The 19,223-nt window shown below is 45.6% G+C and overlaps 1 pseudogene; it reads left to right on the forward strand.

Moving 5' to 3' along the window:
* The first annotated feature begins 2,810 nt into the window (after positions 1–2,810).
* The window catches only part of LOC120041660, a 44,617-nt pseudogene continuing 28,204 nt past the window's right edge, over positions 2,811–19,223 (forward strand).

The raw sequence follows: 19,223 nt of genomic DNA on the forward strand, positions 1-19,223 counted from the left end.
TCTCCCTATCCCCCATCCGTCTCTCCTCTCCCTATCCCCCCATATCCGTCTCTCCTCTCCCTCTTCCCCCCGTCTCTCCTCTCCCTATCCCCATATCCGTCTCTCCTCTCCCTATCCCCCCATATCCGTCTCTCCTCTCCATCTTCCCCCCGTCTCTCCTCTCCCTATCCCCATATCCGTCTCTCCTCTCCCTATCCCCCCATATCCGTCTCTCCTCTCCCTCTTCCCCCCGTCTCTCCTCTCCCTATCCCCATATCCGTCTCTCCTCTCCCTATCCCCATATCCGTCTCTCCTCTCCCTATCCCCATATCCGTCTCTCCTCTCCCTATCCCCCATTTGCCTCTCCTCTCCCTATCCCCCATTTGCCTCTCCTCTCCCTATCCCCCATTTGTCTCTCCTCTCCCTATCCCCGTCTCTCCTCTCCCTATCCCCCCATCCGTCTCTCCTCTCCCTATCCCCGTCTCTCCTCTCCATATCCCCGTCTCTCCTCTCCATATCCCCGTCTCTCCTCTCCCTATCCCCATATCCGTCTCTCCTCTCCCTATCCCCCCATATCCGTCTCTCCTCTCCCTCTTCCCCCCGTCTCTCCTCTCCCTATCCCCATATCCGTCTCTCCTCTCCCTCTCCCCCCCGTCTCTCCTCTCCCTATCCCCATATCCGTCTCTCCTCTCCCTATCCCCCCATCCGTCTCTCCTCTCCCTATCCCCATATCCGTCTCTCCTCTCCCTATCCCCATATCCGTCTCTCCTCTCCCTATCCCCCTATCCGTCTCTCCTCTCCCTATCCCTCTCTCCTCTCCCTATCCCTCTCTCCTCTCCCTATCCCTCCCTATCCCTCTCTCCTCTCCCTATCCCTCTCTCCTCTCCCTATCCCCCCATCCCTCTCTCCTCTCCCTATCCCCCCGTCTCTCCTCTCCCTATCCCCATATCCGTCTCTCCTCTCCCTATCCCCATATCCGTCTCTCCTCTCCCTATCCCCATATCCGTCTCTCCTCTCCCTATCCCCATATCCGTCTCTCCTCTCCCTATCCCCCCATCCGTCTCTCCTCTCCCTATCCCCATATCCGTCTCTCCTCTACCTCTCCCCGTCTCTCCTCTCCCTATCCCCATATCCGTCTCTTCTCTCCCTATCCCCATATCCGTCTCTCCTCTCCCTATCCCCATATCCGTCTCTTCTCTCCCTATCCCCATATCCGTCTCTCCTCTCCCTATCCCCATATCCGTCTCTTCTCTCCCTATCCCCATATCCGTCTCTTCTCTCCCTATCCCCATATCCGTCTCTCCTCTCCCTATCCCCATATCCGTCTCTCCTCTCCCTATCCCCCTATCCGTCTCTCCTCTCCCTACCCCCCCATCCGTCTCTCCTCTCCCTATCCCCATATCCGTCTCTCCTCTCCCTCTACTAGGTTGCAGTACTACCTAAAAGTAAGATGACCAGAACTGTCTGAATGACTTGATGGATGATACAGACATAGGAATAGATATAATAGATAGGATCAATGCCATACAGTTATTATCTACAGTAAATTCTATTCACTTGATAGATGGTACAAACATAGAAATAGGTAAAATAGATAGGATAACTTCCATACAGTTGGTGTCATCTCGAGTAAATTATATTCTATTCACTTGATGGATGGTACAGACATAGAAGTATGTAGAATTGATAGGATCAATGCTATACAGTTGGTGTCATTATCTAGAGTATATTCTATTCTATTCTATTCACTTGATGCATGGTACAGACATAGAAATAGGTAGAATAGATAGGATCAATGCTATACAGTTGGTGTCATTATCTAGAGTATATTCACTCCTATCCACTTGCTGCATAGTAGGCCTACAGACATATAATAGGTAGACTGGAAATAATGTCCCCTGTCTCATGTCTACTCTACTCTATTGCATTCCCTTTCAAGCCTGTTATCAAAGTGTACATTATCTGTTGTCACAGACCCCAGGTCGATGCACATATAACATCTCCACACTGCTTCTATACCTGACACGAGATTCATCCCAAAATCACAATCCTAACAATGGCTAATTCCCCCCCAGTTCCCTTCCTTATCGCCAATAGTTTACATGCACAAAGTACTGTCTCCACTTGGACTCCTTGACCAAAGTACTGTCTCCACTTGGACTCCTTGACCAAAGTACTGTCTCCACTTGGACTCCTTGACCAAAGTACTGTCTCCACTTGGACTCCTTGACCAAAGTACTGTCTCCACTTGGACTCCTTGATTCTTTACGTAAAAACGAGACACTCCATTTAGTATGATATGTTATTTTTGGTATGGTTACATAAGACAGATGGTTACTTAAGACAAAAAATGAAAAGAGGGTGGTTGGTTGGGGTGGATGGGTGAACGTGAACGCGAATGTCTCATCTCATCATGGACAACGTTAGCATTTTAGCAATTTAGCTACTTTTCAACTACTTGCCATGTTAGCTAACCCTTCCCCTAAACCTAACCGTGACCCTTTTAACTAACCCTAACCTTAAACATTTAACCTAACCCTAGCCTAGCTAACGTTAGCGAGTCTACCTACAATTTCGTAACATATTGTACGTTTTTCAAATTCGTAACATATAATGCAAATTGTAATTCGTAAAATATCCTACTAAATGGGTGATGGACATCCACAAAATAATACATACAAAACATATGTCATACAAAAGAGAGTATCTCGGGTTTGCGTAAAGAATAATATGAAATGCTCTGAGACCAGGTTGAACAAAGAAACCACAGTCTTTTCTTTAACCGGGGAAAGACGTGTACAGCTACAGAAGACATCAGTAACGAAGTAACGGATGTACAAAAAGACTGGTGTCATTTTGTGTGTACCGATCTTATTGGTAGATACGTTTATTTCCTGCTCAGAGAAAGTGAGAGTGAGAGAGAGAGACGCAGGAGAAATAGTTTGATTTCTGCGCAAGAAAAGTTTTACAGAACAAGTGTCCGTTGCTAAAAAGGTAAGAAATCATTTATCATCTAATGCAACAGTATAATGTTGTGTGTGTTGTTTTGCTTGTAGGTTTGAGGAGTTTCCGGGGTAAATTGTCGGGTGATTGACGCAGTTGCAGAGAGATTTGCTCATTTGATGCGCGTTGATTGTCTATAGATGATTTTGCGCGCATTGATAAAGTTGAGGGAAAGCACCTGACATCAGAAAGCCTGCCGTAGTCCTATTTGTAAACAGTTTTTGTACTTTTGAAAGACATCAGATACAGAAAACGTTTCCCATTCGGGAAGGAGCTAGGCCTACAGTAGTCTAGTGTGTTCTCTACACAGTGGCCCCTTTTTAAATGTTGCTCTAAATTACAGCAAACGCTCTCCCCTACTTATTAAGTGTAGGCCTACACTCGTTTCTCTATTGAGGTCCGGTTTAGGTAGTGATTTAGTTGGAGGAACAAGTAGAGCCTGAACCAGAGAGCCTGTCAGCAGACCCTGCCTTGCTCTAATGGCTAGTGATGAGTCGTTCGCGAACGAACGGAAAGTGTTTCTGCAAATAAATTACAAACTGATTCTCTAAAGAGGGTGAATCCCCAGTGCAGGAACATTAAATAGCGTGGAGAGTTAATCAATCTGGTCCACGCTGATATTTTCAGTACAGGCCATCTAATAATTTGGCCAGCTAAAAATGTATTTCAACGCGCATTTCCCGATCTGACATAATGGTAGCCTACCTTTTAGGCTTTACATTGGATATATATATATTTTTTCATGGTTCTAGATCGATTATTAAGCTTTTTGAACGAAGAGTCGTTTGGGATCCATCCCTACACGTTTAAACAGCACCTTAGATTGGTCCCTTCACGTTTAACCAGCACCCTAGATGGGTCCCATCCCTACGTAGGTATTTAACCAGCACCCTAGATGGGTCCCATCCCTACGTAGGTGTTTAACCAGCACCCTAGATGGGTCCCATCCCTACGTAGGTATTTAACCAGCACCCTAGATGGGTCCTATCCCTACGTAGTTGTTTAACCAGCTCCCTAGTATGCCTAGAGGGCATTACACTGACATCAGCACTCTGCCTGCATCCTAAGGGTGCCAAAGTAGTGCACTATGTAGGGAATAGGGTGCCAAAGTAGTTCCCTATATAGTTCACTACTTTGGCACCCTATTCCCTATATAGTTCACTACTTTGGCACCCTATTCCCTATATAGTTCACTACTTTGGCACCCTATTCCCTATATAGTGCACTACTTTGGCACCCTGTTCCCTATATAGTGCACCACTAAGCTGATCCTAGATCTGTAGTTCAGGTTAGTGTTGGGGGGAGGGGAAGCTGATCCTAGATCTGTAGTTCAGGTTAGTATTGGGGGGAGGGGAAGCTGATCCTAGATCTGTAGTTCAGGTTAGTGTTGGGGGGAGGGGAAGCTGATCCTAGATCTGTAGTTCAGGTTAGTGTTGGGGGGAGGGGAGGCTGATCCTAGAGCTGTAGTTCAGGTTAGTATTGGGGGGAGGGGAAGCTGATCCTAGAGCTGTAGTTCAGGCTAGTCTTGGGGGGAGGGGAAGTTGATCCTAGAGCTTTAGTTCAGGTTAGTATTGGGGGGAGGGGAAGCTGATCCTAGATCTGTAGTTCAGGTTAGTATTGGGGGGAGGGGAAGTTGATCCTAGAGCTGTAGTTCAGGTTAGTATTGGGGGGAGGGGAAGTTGATCCTAGATCTGTAGTTCAGGTTAGTATTGGGGGGAGGGGAAGTTGATCCTAGAGCTGTAGTTCAGGTTAGTATTGGGGGGAGGGGAAGTTGATCCTAGAGCTTTAGTTCAGGTTAGTATTGGGGGGGAGGGGAAGCTGATCCTAGATCTGTAGTTCAGGTTAGTATTGGGGGGAGGGGAAGCTGACCCTAGATCTGTAGTTCAGGTTAGTATTGGGGGGGAGGGGAAGCTGATCCTAGATCTGTAGTTCAGGTTAGTATTGGGGGGAGGGGAGGCTGATCCTAGATCTGTAGTTCAGGTTAGTATTGGGGGGAGGGGAAGCTGATCCTAGATCTGTAGTTCAGGTTAGTATTGGGGGGAGGGGAGGCTGATCCTAGATCTGTAGTTCAGGTTAGTATTGGGGGGAGGGGAAGCTGATCCTAGATCTGTAGTTCAGGTTAGTATTGGGGGGAGGGGAGGCTGATCCTAGATCTGTCAGTCAGCTGATCCTAGAGCTGTCAGTCAGCTGATCCTAGATCTGTAGTTCAGCTGATCCTAGATCTGTAGTTCAGCTGATCCTAGAGCTGTCAGTCAGCTGATCCTAGAGCTGTCAGTCAGCTGATCCTAGAGCTGTCAGTCAGCTGATCCTAGAGCTGTCAGTCAGCTGATCCTAGAGCTGTCAGTCAGCTGATCCTAGAGCTGTCAGTCAGCTGATCCTAGAGTTGATAATAAATGATTATAAGGGATATTATATCTTACTATGATAAGTATATATATAATAACTAAGTTATTATAACCAGTAATAATGCATTAGTCTTTCTGTTGGTAGTTGGTGTGAAACTACAAGTTAATATTGTTGATCAACCCTTTGTTGAGAAATGTTGGTCTGTCTTCCTCTTTTGAGTCAGCATGTGTGTTTGTGCGTGCCTGCATGTGTGTGTGTGTGTGTGTGTGTGTGTGTGCTTGTGTGTGTGCCTGCGTGTGTGTGTGTGTGTGTGTGTGCGTGCCTGCCTGCGTGTGTGTGTGCCTGCGTGTGTGTGTGTGTGCCTGCGTGTGTGTGTGTGTGTGCCTGCGTGTGTGTGTGTGTGTGTGTGTGTGTGTGTGTTTGTGCCTGCGTGTATGTGTGCCTGCTTGTGTGTGTGTGTGTGTGTGCCTGCGTGTGTGTGTACCTGCATGTGTGTGTGCCTGTGTGCATGTGTGTGTGCCTGTGTGTGTGTGTGCCTGTGTGCATGTGTGTGTGCCTGTGTGTGTGTGTGCATGTGTGTGTGTGTGTGCGTGTGTGTGTGCCTGCGTGTGTGTGTGCCTGCGTGCATGTGTGTGTGCGTTTGTGAGAGAATACACCATATTATTTGTTAATTCTGTGTTTGAATCTGTGTGTGTCTTCCGCTCCTTTTGAGAATCTTTTTCTGTCATCTTCATTTCCTCCTGAACTGTAGCTAACAGAAGAACAAGTCAGACCAGCTTCTCACTCTCTCACCATCCTCACTGAACAGGCCTACAAACAGAATACAGTCCTGGAGAATTATTGTCCTCCATCCATTAGCTGTGTGTTTGTCTTAATATGACCCTCCTCACTCCCCTCTATACCAGCCCCTGAGACTCATTAACCCAGTTTATTAACCCCTCTATACCAGCCCCTGAGACTCCTTAACCCAGTTTATTAACCCCTCTATACCAGCCCCTGAGACTCATTAACCCAGTTTATTAACCCCTCTATACCAGCCCCTGAGACTCATTAACCCAGTTTATTAACCCCTCTATACCAGCCCCCTGAGACTCATTAACCCCTATCTGACCACCCCTCTATACCAGCCCCTGAGACTCATTAACCCAGGTTATTAACCCCTATCTGACCACCCCTCTATACCAGCCCCCTGAGACTCATTAACCCAGGTTATTAACCCCTCTATACCAGCCCCTGAGACTCATTAACCCAGTGTATTAACCCCTATCTGACCACCCCTCTATACCAGCCCCCTGAGACTCCTTAACCCAGTTTATTAACCCCTATCTGACCACCCCTCTATACCAGCCCCTGAGACTCATTAACCCAGTTTATTAACCCCTATCTGACCATCAGTACAGTGGCATGGTTATGGTTGGCAGTAAACCACATCATTAATCCCAATTATCTATATAAACATTATAGAGATGTATCTCCTACTACATGACTTGGTTTATTACATAGACATCCCATTACTCACTGGTGGACATTGGTATCCTAGCAACAGGACAAAAAAAATCTGCCTCCTTTGTCAGGAAAACTGAACATAGATTCTGGTGAGTGTCAACTGATCCTAGATCTGTGCCTGCTAGAGGAAACTTCCACCCAAATCAATGTTTTATTGGTTGCATAGACAGATTTGCAGATGTTATCGCAGGTGCAGCGAAATGCTTGTGTTTTCTAGCTCCAACAGTGTAGTAATATCTAGCAATACAAAACATTACACACATAATCCAGGAAATTAAGAAATATCAGAATGAGAAATGTCAGTATCAAAAAAATATATAAATATATTTATAATCCGGGTAGTTTTGGTTTGGGGATGCTGATTGGCTGAAACCCGTGGTATATCAGACAATATAACATGGGTATGAAACTAAACGACTTGTTTACTGGTCTAATTACATTGGTAACCTGTTAATAATGAGCAATAAGGCTCATCTGGGTTTTGTGGTATATGAGCAATATACCACGGCGAAGGGCTGTATCCAGGCTGTAGACTCTGTGATGCGTTGTGTCTGAGAACAGCCATATACCACACCTCCTCTGGCCTACATTGCTTAAATATACATTGATTGTACAAAACATCAGGAAAACCTGCTCGTTCCATGACATAGACTGACCAGGTGAAAGCTATGATCCCTTATTGATGTCACTCGTTAAATCCACTTCAATCAGTGTAGATGAAGGGGAGGAGACGGGTTAAAGAAGGATTTTAAAACCTTGAGACAATTGAGACATGGATTGTGTCTGTGTGCCCTTCAGAGGGTGAATGAGCAAGACAAAATATTTGTGCCTTTGAACGGGGTATTGTAAGTAGGTGCCAAGTGCACCAGTTTGTGTCAAGAACTGAAACTCTGCTGGGTTTCCCACGCACAACAGTTTCCTGTGTATATCAAGAATAGTCAAACACCGAAAGGACATCCAGCCAACTTGACACAACTGTGGGAACCATTGGCATCAACATGGGCCAGGATCCCTGTGGAACGCTTTCCAACTGAGGCAGTTCTGAAGGCAACTCAATGTTAGTTCTTGTTCATGTTTGTACACTCAGTGTATAGATGGTGTGTATAGATGGTGTGTATAGATGGTGTGTGTATAGATGGTGTGTATAGATGGTGTGTATAGATGGTGTGTATAGATGGTGTGTATAGATGGTGTGTATAGATGGTGTGTATAGATGGTGTGTATAATGGTGTGTGTATAGATGGGGTGTATAGATGGTGTGTATAATGGTGTGTATAGATGGTGTGTATAGATGGTGTGCATAATGGCGTGTATAGATGGTGTGTATATTGGTGTGTATAGACTGTGTGTATAGACTGTGTGTATAGACTGTGTGTATAGACTGTGTGTATAGACTGTGTGTATAGACTGTGTGTATAGACTGTGTGTATAGACTGTGTGTATAGACTGTGTGTATAGACTGTGTGTATAGATGGTGTGTATAATGGTATGTATAGATGGTGTGTATAGACGGTGTGTATAGATGGTTTGTATAGACTGTATGGACAGTATATGAATAGAAACGGTGTGTACAGCAGTAGTTATATAGGATGGTGTGTATAGACGGTGTGTATAATGGTATGTATAGACGGTGTGTATAGACGGTGTGTATAGATGGTGTGTATAGATGGTGTGTATAGATGGTGTGTATAGATGGTGTGTATAATGGTGTGTATAGATGGTATGTAGACAGTATGGACAGTATATGAATAGAAAAGGTGTGTACAGTAGTAGTTATATAGGATGAGCCTTGACTAGAATACAGTATATACATATGAAGTGGGTGAAACCGTATGTAAACATTATTAAAAGTGTTCAATGACTCTATGTACATAGGGCAGCAGTCTCTAAGGTGCAGGGTAGAGTACCTGGTGGTAGTCGGTTAGTGACAGTGGTATTGGGTTGAACAGGCCAGGTCTCGGGTGGCTGAGGTCCTTGAAAACTGGTTACCAACGTAATTAGAACAGTAAATAAGTAATTTTGTTCAATAAAAAAAATGACACTTCTAATTGTGTTGGTAACCAGTTTATAATAGCAACAAGTCACCTCTGGGAGCGGGGTGAACAGGTCCTTGATGATCTTCTTGGCCTTCCTGTGACATCGGGAGCTGTAGATGTCCTGGAGGGAAGGCAGTGTGCCCCCGGTGAAGCGTTGGGCAGACCGCACCACCCTCTGGAGAGCCCTGCGGTTGTGGGCGGTGCAGTTGCCTTACCAGGCGGTGATAGAATTGTGTATCTGTAAAAGTTTGTGAGGGTTTTAGGTGCCAAGTCGAATTTCTTCAGCCTCCTGAGGTTGAAGAGGCGCTGTTGTGCTTTCTTCACCACGCTGTCGGTGTGGGCTGGACCATTTCAGGTCCTCAGTGATGTGGACGCAGAGGAACTTGAGGATTCTCCACTGCGGCCCCGTCGATGTGGATGGGGCCGTGCGCTCTCTGCTGTCTCCTGTAGGGATTGGAACCTAAATTATTTATCCAATTGTTTCGTTCTGAAGAGAACCATTATATTTTTAGTTCTGTTCCAATGTTCCGACCAGCAAAATAAAGTTCTGAACTGGTTATAACCCCCCCCAAAAAAGTACTGGTTTATATCATTCCTTTTTAAACCTCTGAAAAAAAAAAAATACAATTTAGCTGGACATTAAATGACTTCAGGATAGAGCAGCTTGCTGTGGAGCAGGATGTACATGGACAGACAAGTGTAGGGTACGAGATGGCGCCGGGCATGTTGTTCTTATCTGAATTAGGCCGACAAAATGATACCTATGGAGGAACGGCTTCTATGAAGGCCTCTCGTACAAGACAGTACAGCGTAAAATAGAAAGTGCCATTTTCCTGAAGAATTGTGTGCTTGATTCAGCTGTCCAGAAGTATGTTATTCAGAGGTCAACAAACTGACATCATAAAGCAAACATTCCCAGAAGTTATTTTCCCACCATAATAGTAAAACTAGAATGGAAACAAAGAATAGCAATGCTAGTATGTATTCAAATAACAGTGTAATCTGATCCCAGGGCCGGGATTCAATCCGTATTTAAAGGGGATTTCTGATTGAATGGGGCATCTGCAGCGTTTACTGTGAACGTTGGGATTGATCCTAGATCTGTGGTTAGTGTTGTGTTAGGATTGATCCTAGATCTGTGGTTAGTGTTGTGCTAGGATTGATCCTAGATCTGTGGTTAGTGTTGTGTTAGGATTGATCCTAGATCTGTGGTTAGTGTTGTGTTAGGATTGATCCTAGATCTGTGGTTAGTGTTGTGCTAGGATTGATCCTAGATCTGTGGTTAGTGTTAGGATTGATCCTAGATCTGTGGTTAGTGTTATTCTAGGATTGATCCTAGATCTGTGGTTTGTGTTAGGATTGATCCTAGATCTGTGGTTAGTGTTGTGCTAGGATTGATCCTAGATCTGTGGTTAGTGTTGTGTTAGGATTGATCCTAGATCTGTGGTTAGTGTTGTGTTAGGATTGATCCTAGATCTGTGGTTAGTGTTGTGTTAGGATTGATCCTAGATCTGTGGTTAGTGTTGTGTTAGGATTGATCCTAGATCTGTGGTTAGTGTTGTGCTAGGATTGATCCTAGATCTGTGGTTAGTGTTGTGCTAGGATTGATCCTAGATCTGTGGTTAGTGTTGTGTTAGGATTGATCCTAGATCTGTGGTTAGTGTTGTGCTAGGATTGATCCTAGATCTGTGGTTAGTGTTATGCTAGGATTGATCCTAGATCTGTGGTTAGTGTTGTGTTAGGATTGATCCTAGATCTGTGGTTAGTGTTGTGCTAGGATTGATCCTAGATCTGTGGTTAGTGTTGTGCTAGGATTGATCCTAGATCAGGGTCCTGTTTCCAAAGCTCTCTACTACACAAGCTGCCAACATACCTCACTTCATTGGGCTCCCGAGTGGCGCAGCAGTCTAAGGCACTGCATCTCAGTGCTAGAGGCGTCACTACAGACCCTGGTTTGATTCCAGGCTGTATCACAACCGTCTGTGATTGGGAGTCCCACAGGGTGGCGCACATTTGGCCCAGCGTCGTCCGGGTTTGGCCGGGGTAGGCCGTCATTGTAAATAAGAATTTGTTCTGAACTGACTTGCGTAGTTAAATATAGGTTAAATAAAACAGTTATTACTCCCTTCTCCTTTCCAAAACTACTAAACAGTCCACCATACCTCCCTTCATTACTCCCTTCTCCTTTCCAAAACTACTAAACAGTCCAACATACCTCCCTTCATTACTCCCTTCTCCTTTCCAAAACTACTAAACAGTCCAACATATCTCACTTCATTACTCCCTTCTCCTTTCCAAAACTACTAAACAGTCCAACATATCTCACTTCATTACTCCCTTCTCCTTTCCAAAACTACTAAACAGTCCAACATATCTCACTTCATTACTCCCTTCTCCTTTCCAAAACTACTAAACAGTCCAACATATCTCACTTCTTTGTTGAAGTATAAAAATATGAGGTACCAAACCCCTTCACAGGGTTGGTTAACTGTTCAGGTACCTCTGAGAGAGATGCAAAAGAGAGAGAGGAAGAGGCTATTGACTGTGAGAGATACAGAAGAGAGAGGAAGAGGCTATTGACTGTGAGAGAGATGCAGAAGAGAGAGGAAGAGGCTATTGACTGTGAGAGAGATACAGAAGAGAGAGGAAGAGGCTATTGACTGTGAGAGAGATACAGAAGAGAGAGGAAGAAATAATGAATAAAGGTAGTGAGAGGGAGAACAGACATTTGATGAAAAAGTAATACATAGAGGAATAGAAAGGTATGCACAGAAATATCTGTTGATGAAAGAGAGAGAGAGAGGGAGGGAGGATAGTGATTAGAGAGAGAGAGTGGATGAGAGGGAGGGAGGGAGGAGAGTGGATGGAGGGAGGAGAGAGAGTGGATGGAGAGTGGATGGAGGGAGGAGAGAGTGGATGGAGGGAGGAGAAGGGTGGATGGAGGGAGGAGAAGGGTGGATGGAGAGGGAGGAGAGGGAGAGTGGATGGAGAGGGAGGAGAGGGAGAGTGGATGGAGAGGGAGGAGAGGGAGAGTGGATGGAGAGGGAGAAGAGGGAGAGTGGATGGAGAGGGAGGAGAGGGAGAGTGGATGGAGAGGGAGGAGAGGGAGAGTGGATGGAGAGGGAGGAGAGGGAGAGGGAGGAGAGGGAGAGTGGGAGGAGAGGGAGAGTGAATGGAGAGGGAGAGTGAATGGAGAGGGAGGAGAGGGAGAGTGGATGGAGAGGGAGGAGAGGGAGAGTGGCTTGTGTACTGAGGAAGCAAAGAAAGAGAGCGTGAGAGAGAGCAAGTGGGAGAAAGGGAGTGAGCGAAAGCAAGCAAGCCAGCGAGGGAGGGAGGGAAGGTGGGAAAGGGGGAAAGATGAGCTCATTGCAGTCTCTGGGCTGGTGACTGAAGGGGGAGGAGAGGATGGAGGGAGAGGAGGAGGAGGAGAGGAGGCAGAGGTTTAGCTACTTCTGTCTGAGAATCGATAGCTATCGTCTGCGTACTGGAATGGCAATACTGCAGACAGGGCTAGCATCTCTCTTAGCATCTCTAACTAAATACAAATTGGAATTAACATTTCTACTTTAGCATCTTAAGCTAACTGAATATGATTTTCAAAATTAGCCGTTAGCATTTCCAATATAAATCAATAGAGGACTTAGCATTTAGTCAATGACATCATCGGGTTACTCGATGCTACCGTGCTAGCTTACACATTTTGTAGAGAGACGGCACAGACACTCCTATCTTTCTCTCTCTCTCTCTCTCTCTCTCTCTCTCTCTCTCTCTCTCTCTCTCTCTCTCTCTCTCTCTTTCTCTTTCTCTCTCTCTTTCTCTCTCTCTCTCTCGCTCCCTCTGCTTCACACACGCTCCATCCCTCTCTCATCCCCACCCAAACCCAAGGATTCTCCCTCTCCTCTCTCTCTCTCTCTCTCTCTCTCTCTCTCTCTCTCTCCCGCTCTCTGACTCGCTCCCTCTGCTTCACACACGCTCCATCCCCACCCAAACCCAAGGATTCTCCCTCTCCTCTCTCTCTCTCTCGCTCTCTGACTCGCTCCCTCTGCTTCATACACGCTCCATCCCCACCCAAACCCAAGGATTCTCCCTCTCCTCTCTCTCTCTCTCTCCTCTCTCTCTCTCTCTCTGTCGATATCTGTCTTTTTAGGAGAAGAAGGGATGCTTGTTTCATTCCTCTGTTTGAAAGGACTCTTTTTGATGCTGTAGACTTGAACCCGTTTGTGTGCTGGTTACTTTGCCCTACCTGTGGAGGATCCCGGTAGTCAGCCAGCCTCTGGAGCGTGTGTAGCCCCAGCCGCAGCCACCATGCTGGGCTTGGATGTGTGTGAGTTTGGGGGTCAGGTTCTGGAGCTTCTCTGGCTAACCATGTGTTACCAAGGTAACAACACTGCCTTTTATGCTGTTTTACCTGTCTGTGTGTGTGTGTGTGTGTGTGAGCTGTGTCAGATGCCCGATCAGCTGTATAGATTAGTGTTATTGTAGTGTGTGTGTGTGTGTCTTTCTGTCAAGTCTGTACACTGTAGATTATTTTCTTGTGTGTGTGTGTGTGTGTGTGTGTGTGTGTGTGTGTGTGTGTGTGTGTGTGTGTGTGTGTGTGTGTGTGTGTGTGTGTGTGTATGATCAGTCTCTAGGTGGTTGGAGATGGTTTTATGTTTGATATGATAAGACAAGCCAAAGGTGGTCCATATTGTATTGATCCTGTGTCCTTTGTGGTGTGTGTGTGTGTGTTGTGGTGTCTGTTGTAATTACATGTCTCAGGTCTTGTTGTATCAGGGCTTTTCTGTTCACGCACTCCTGGTTGTCTGCCAATTGGGCGTATGTGTGTGTGTGTGTATGTGTGTCTGTTAGCTGAATGATGTCACCACATTTACCATACCCCACCCTCTGTCAAAAGTGATGGATGAGATTGTGTGTGAGTGGGGGGGGGGGTCCGACACATGTTACACTGAGTGAATCAATTTGACGGCATGTTCTCCCCAAGGTGTTGGTGTTTGTTCCTTCTGTGTTGGTGTTGATGTGTTGGTTCTGTGTGTGTGTAGATGCGTTGGTTCTGTGTGTTAGTGTGTGTGTGTGAGTGTATGTCTGTGTGTGTGTGAGTGTGTGTGTGTGTGTGTGTTAGTGTGTGTGTGTGAGTGTGTGTCTGTGTGTGTGTGTGTGTGTGTGTACTCCGCCCCGTTGCCTTCTGAGTGTATCCAGTAAAATGCACTGGCCCATGTAATGAAGGGAAATGAGAGACAGAGACTAATATCCTCCCTACGACATACAGTATTACAACCAACCTACTACTGTGTGTGTCAGTGTGTGTTTGTATGTGAGAGTGTCAGTGTGTGTTTGTGTGTCAGTGTGTGTTTGTATGTGAGAGTGTCAGTGTGTGTTTGTGTGTCAGTGTGTGTTTGTGTGTGAGAATGTCAGTGTGTGTTTGTATGTGAGTGTGTCAGTGTGTGTTTGTGTGTGAGAGTGTCAGTGTGTGTGTGAGAGTGTCAGTGTGTGTTCGTGTTTGTACCTGAGGGGACTCCTAGTAATAAAGGGGGGTTCCCCCCCCCCCCCCCTCCGTCATTGTAAATAAGAATTTGTTCTTCATCGACCCTTCGCTAAGCCCCGCCCCAGAACCAATCGCAACATTCCAATGGACAGCAACTGCCGTGGAGTCCGACAGTCCGCCACTTCGGACAAGGCAGTGAGGGTTATGACAAAACAAAGAGTTTTCTTTAGGAGATAATGGGTTTAAATGTGTAAATAGTTGAACAGTGCACCAGGGGTAACTGTGATTTCTGGTCTGTTGATTAACTATTATGTTTTAATACTGATGTTGCTCAGCTGGTTAGCTAGCTCACTTAAAAGAACGTGTTTTCTCAAAATGTACACTGAACAACAAAAAATTCACGCAAACATGTAAAGTGTTGGTCCCATGTTTCATGAGTTGAAATAAAAGATCCCAGAAATGTTCCATACGCACAATAACAGCACTTATTTAACCGGGGCAGCTCTAGCAGGGAATTTTTTTAAACTAAGTAACTTGTTGGAAAGGTGGCATCCTATGACGGTGCCACGTTGAAAGTCACTGAGCTTTTCAGTACAGGTCATTCTACTGCTAGTGTTTGTCTATGGAGATTGCATGGCTGTGTGCTTGATCTTATACACCTGTCAGCAACGGGTGTGGCTGAAATAACCAAATCCACCAATTTGAAGGGGTGTCCACATACTTTTGGTAATATATTGTATCTGTGACCAGATGCATTTCTGTATTCCCAGTTATATGAAAATCCATAGATTTGGGTCTAATTTATTTATTTCAATTGATTGTAATTGTTGCATGTTGTGTTTATATTTCTGTTCAGTACATGTTAGCTAGCTAAGTTAGCAATGGTATCAATGCCATCTGAACCTGTATTTAACTAGGCATCAGGATACGATTTAAGAGCGCTACTTAGCTCCGAATGTGGTTATAGCTCTGAATGCTGGCAGTGAACTCAGAGCCATATTACACATGTCATTTTACCAGGTTCCCTCCAAGCAGACCACCACAACATATTACACATGTCATTTTACCAGGTTCCCTCCAAGCAGACCACCACAACATATTACACATGTCATTTTACCAGGTTCCCTCCAAGCAGACCACCACAACATATTACACATGTCATTTTACCAGGTTCCCTCCATACAGACCACCACAACATATTACACATGTCATTTTACCAGGTTCCCTCCAAGCAGACCACCACAACATATTACACATGTCATTTTACCAGGTTCCCTCCAAGCAGACCACCACAACATATTACACATGTCATTTTACCAGGTTCCCTCCAAGCAGACCACCATAACATATTACACATGTCATTTTACCAGGTTCCCTCCAAGCAGACCACCACAACATATTACACATGTCATTTTACCAGGTTCCCTCCAAGCAGACCACCACAACATATTACACATGTCATTTTACCAGGTTCCCTCCAAGCAGGCCACCACAACATATTACACATGTCATTTTACCAGGTTCCCTCCAAGCAGGCCACCACAACATATTACACATGTCATTTTACCAGGTTCCCTCCATGCAGGCCACCACAACATATTACACATGTCATTTTACCAGGTTCCCTCCAAGCAGACCACCACAACATATTACACATGTCATTTTACCAGGTTCCCTCCAAGCAGACCACCACAACATATTACACATGTCATTTTACCAGGTTCCCTCCAAGCAGGCCACCACAACATATTACACATGTCATTTTACCAGGTTCCCTCCAAGCAGACCAGCACAACATATTACACATGTCATTTTACCAGGTTCCCTCCAAGCAGACCACCACAACATATTACACATGTCATTTTACCAGGTTCCCTCCAAGCAGACCACCACAACATATTACACATGTCATTTTACCAGGTTCCCTCCAAGCAGACCACCACAACATATTACACATGTCATTTTACCAGGTTCCCTCCAAGCAGACCACCATAACATATTACACATGTCATTTTACCAGGTTCCCTCCAAGCAGACCACCACAACATATTACACATGTCATTTTACCAGGTTCCCTCCAAGCAGACCACCACAACATATTACACATGTCATTTTACCAGGTTCCCTCCAAGCAGGCCACCACAACATATTACACATGTCATTTTACCAGGTTCCCTCCAAGCAGGCCACCACAACATATTACACATGTCATTTTACCAGGTTCCCTCCATGCAGGCCACCACAACATATTACACATGTCATTTTACCAGGTTCCCTCCAAGCAGACCACCACAACATATTACACATGTCATTTTACCAGGTTCCCTCCAAGCAGACCACCACAACATATTACACATGTCATTTTACCAGGTTCCCTCCAAGCAGGCCACCACAACATATTACACATGTCATTTTACCAGGTTCCCTCCAAGCAGACCACCACAACATATTACACATGTCATTTTACCAGGTTCCCTCCAAGCAGACCACCACAACATACCCAATGATTCAGAGGGGTTGGGTTAAATGCGGAAGACACATTTCAGTTGAAGGCATTCAGTTGTACAACTGACTAGGTATCCCCCCTTCCCCTTTCCCTTTCCAATAGCCTTCTGATTAGCAAGAGGTTGTCTGTGTTTCATTTCATTGTGTTTGAGAAACATTGTTTAAGATTTTCTCCAGTGGTTGAATGTGGAATTTGGCTTCCCGGGTAAATGTTGTCCGAGGTCTGAACAGCGAATGTGCAAATTAACTTGCCTGGTTAAATACAGGTTGAAAAATAAATAATCCCCAGCTGCAGGCTGTTAGTTTTACTGTAATTCAGTAGAGAGCCATGATTCCCAGTCCCGACTCAAATGTTTATGTTTATGCAAAGATCCAATGACGTCAATACTTGATTCCCACCACAGTGTGAATTTTGTGAGGATTTGCTCCAAGGCTGTGGTATCCAGTGTGTATCTGACGAAACTACTCTCCCCCCCCTCTGACCATTCATGGTATTACCCCAAAACTACTCTCCCCCCTCTGACCATACATGGTATTACCCCAAAACTACTCTCCCCCCTCTGACCATTCATGGTATTACCCCAAAACTACTCTCCCCCCTCTGACCATACATGGTATTACCCCAAAACTACTCTCCCCCTCTGACCATACATGGTATTACCCCAAAACTACTCTACCCCCTCTGACCATACATGGTATTACCCCAAAACTACTCTACCCCCTCTGACCATACATGGTATTACCCCAAAACTACTCTACCCCCTCTGTCCATACATGGTATTACCCCAAAACTACTCTACCCCCTCTGACCATGCATGGTATTACCCCAAAACTACTCTACCCCCTCTGTCCATACATGGTATTACCCCAAAACTACTCTCCCCCCTCTGACCATACATGGTATTACCCCAAAACTACTCTCCCCCCTCTGACCATACATGGTATTACCCCAAAACTACTCTCCCCCTCTGACCATACATGGTATTACCCCAAAACTACTCTCCCCCTCTGACCATACATGGTATTACCCCAAAACTACTCTCCCCCTCTGACCATACATGGTATTACCCCAAAACTACTCTACCCCCTCTGACCATACATGGTATTACCCCAAAACTACTCTCCCCCTCTGACCATACATGGTATTACCCCAAAACTACTCTACCCCCTCTGACCATACATGGTATTACCCCAAAACTACTCCCCCCCCTCTGACCATACATGGTATTACCCCAAAACTACTCTCCCCCCTCTGACCATACATGGTATTACCCCAAAACTACTCTACCCCCCCCTCTGACCATACATGGTATTACCCCAAAACTACTCTCCCCCCTCTGACCATACATGGTATTACCCCAAAACTACTCTACCCCCTCTGACCATACATGGTATTACCCCAAAACTACTCTCCCCCCCTCTGACCATACATGGTATTACCCCAAAACTACTCTCCCCCCTCTGACCATACATGGTATTACCCCAAAACTACTCTCCCCCCTCTGACCATACATGGTATTACCACAAAACTACTCTCCCCCCTCTGACCATACATGGTATTACCCCAAAACTACTCTCCCCCCTCTGACCATACATGGTATTACCCCAAAACTACTCTACCCCCCCCCTCTGACCATACATGGTATTACCCCAAAACTACTCTCCCCCCTCTGACCATACATGGTATTACCCCAAAACTACTCTACCCCCTCTGACCATACATGGTATTACCCCAAAACTACTCTACCCCCCCCTGACCATACATGGTATTACCCCAAAACTACTCTCCCCCCTCTGACCATTCATGGTATTACCCCAAAACTACTCTCCCCCTCTGACCATACATGGTATTACCACAAAACTACTCTCCCCCCTCTGACCATACATGGTATTACCCCAAAACTACTCTCCCCCCTCTGACCATACATGGTATTACCCCAAAGTGTTCTCAGTTGGACTCAGTTACAGTAGTGACTCAGTTATAGTGACTCAGCTGGACTCAGTCAGTTGGACTCAGTCAGTTGGACTCAGTTTAGGTCAGTTGGACTCAGTTTAGGTCAGTTGGACTCAGTCAGTTGGACTCAGTCAGTTGGACTCAGTCGGTTGGACTCAGTTTAGGTCAGTTGGACTCAGTCAGTTGGACTCAGTCTGTTAGATTCAGTCAGTTGGACTCAGTTTAGGTCAGTTGGACTCAGTTTAGGTCAGTTGGACTCAGTTTAGGTCAGTTGGACTCAGTTTAGGTCTGTTGGACTCAGTTTAGGTCAGTTGGACTCAGTTTAGGTCGGTTGGACTCAGTTTAGGTCGGTTGGACTCAGTTTAGGTCTGTTGGACTCAGTTTAGGTCAGTTGGACTCCGTTTAGGTCAGT

The sequence above is a fragment of the Salvelinus namaycush genome, unplaced genomic scaffold, assembly GCF_016432855.1.
Source record: "Salvelinus namaycush isolate Seneca unplaced genomic scaffold, SaNama_1.0 Scaffold5, whole genome shotgun sequence".
In the NCBI taxonomy this organism is placed as follows: Eukaryota; Metazoa; Chordata; class Actinopteri; order Salmoniformes; family Salmonidae; genus Salvelinus; species Salvelinus namaycush.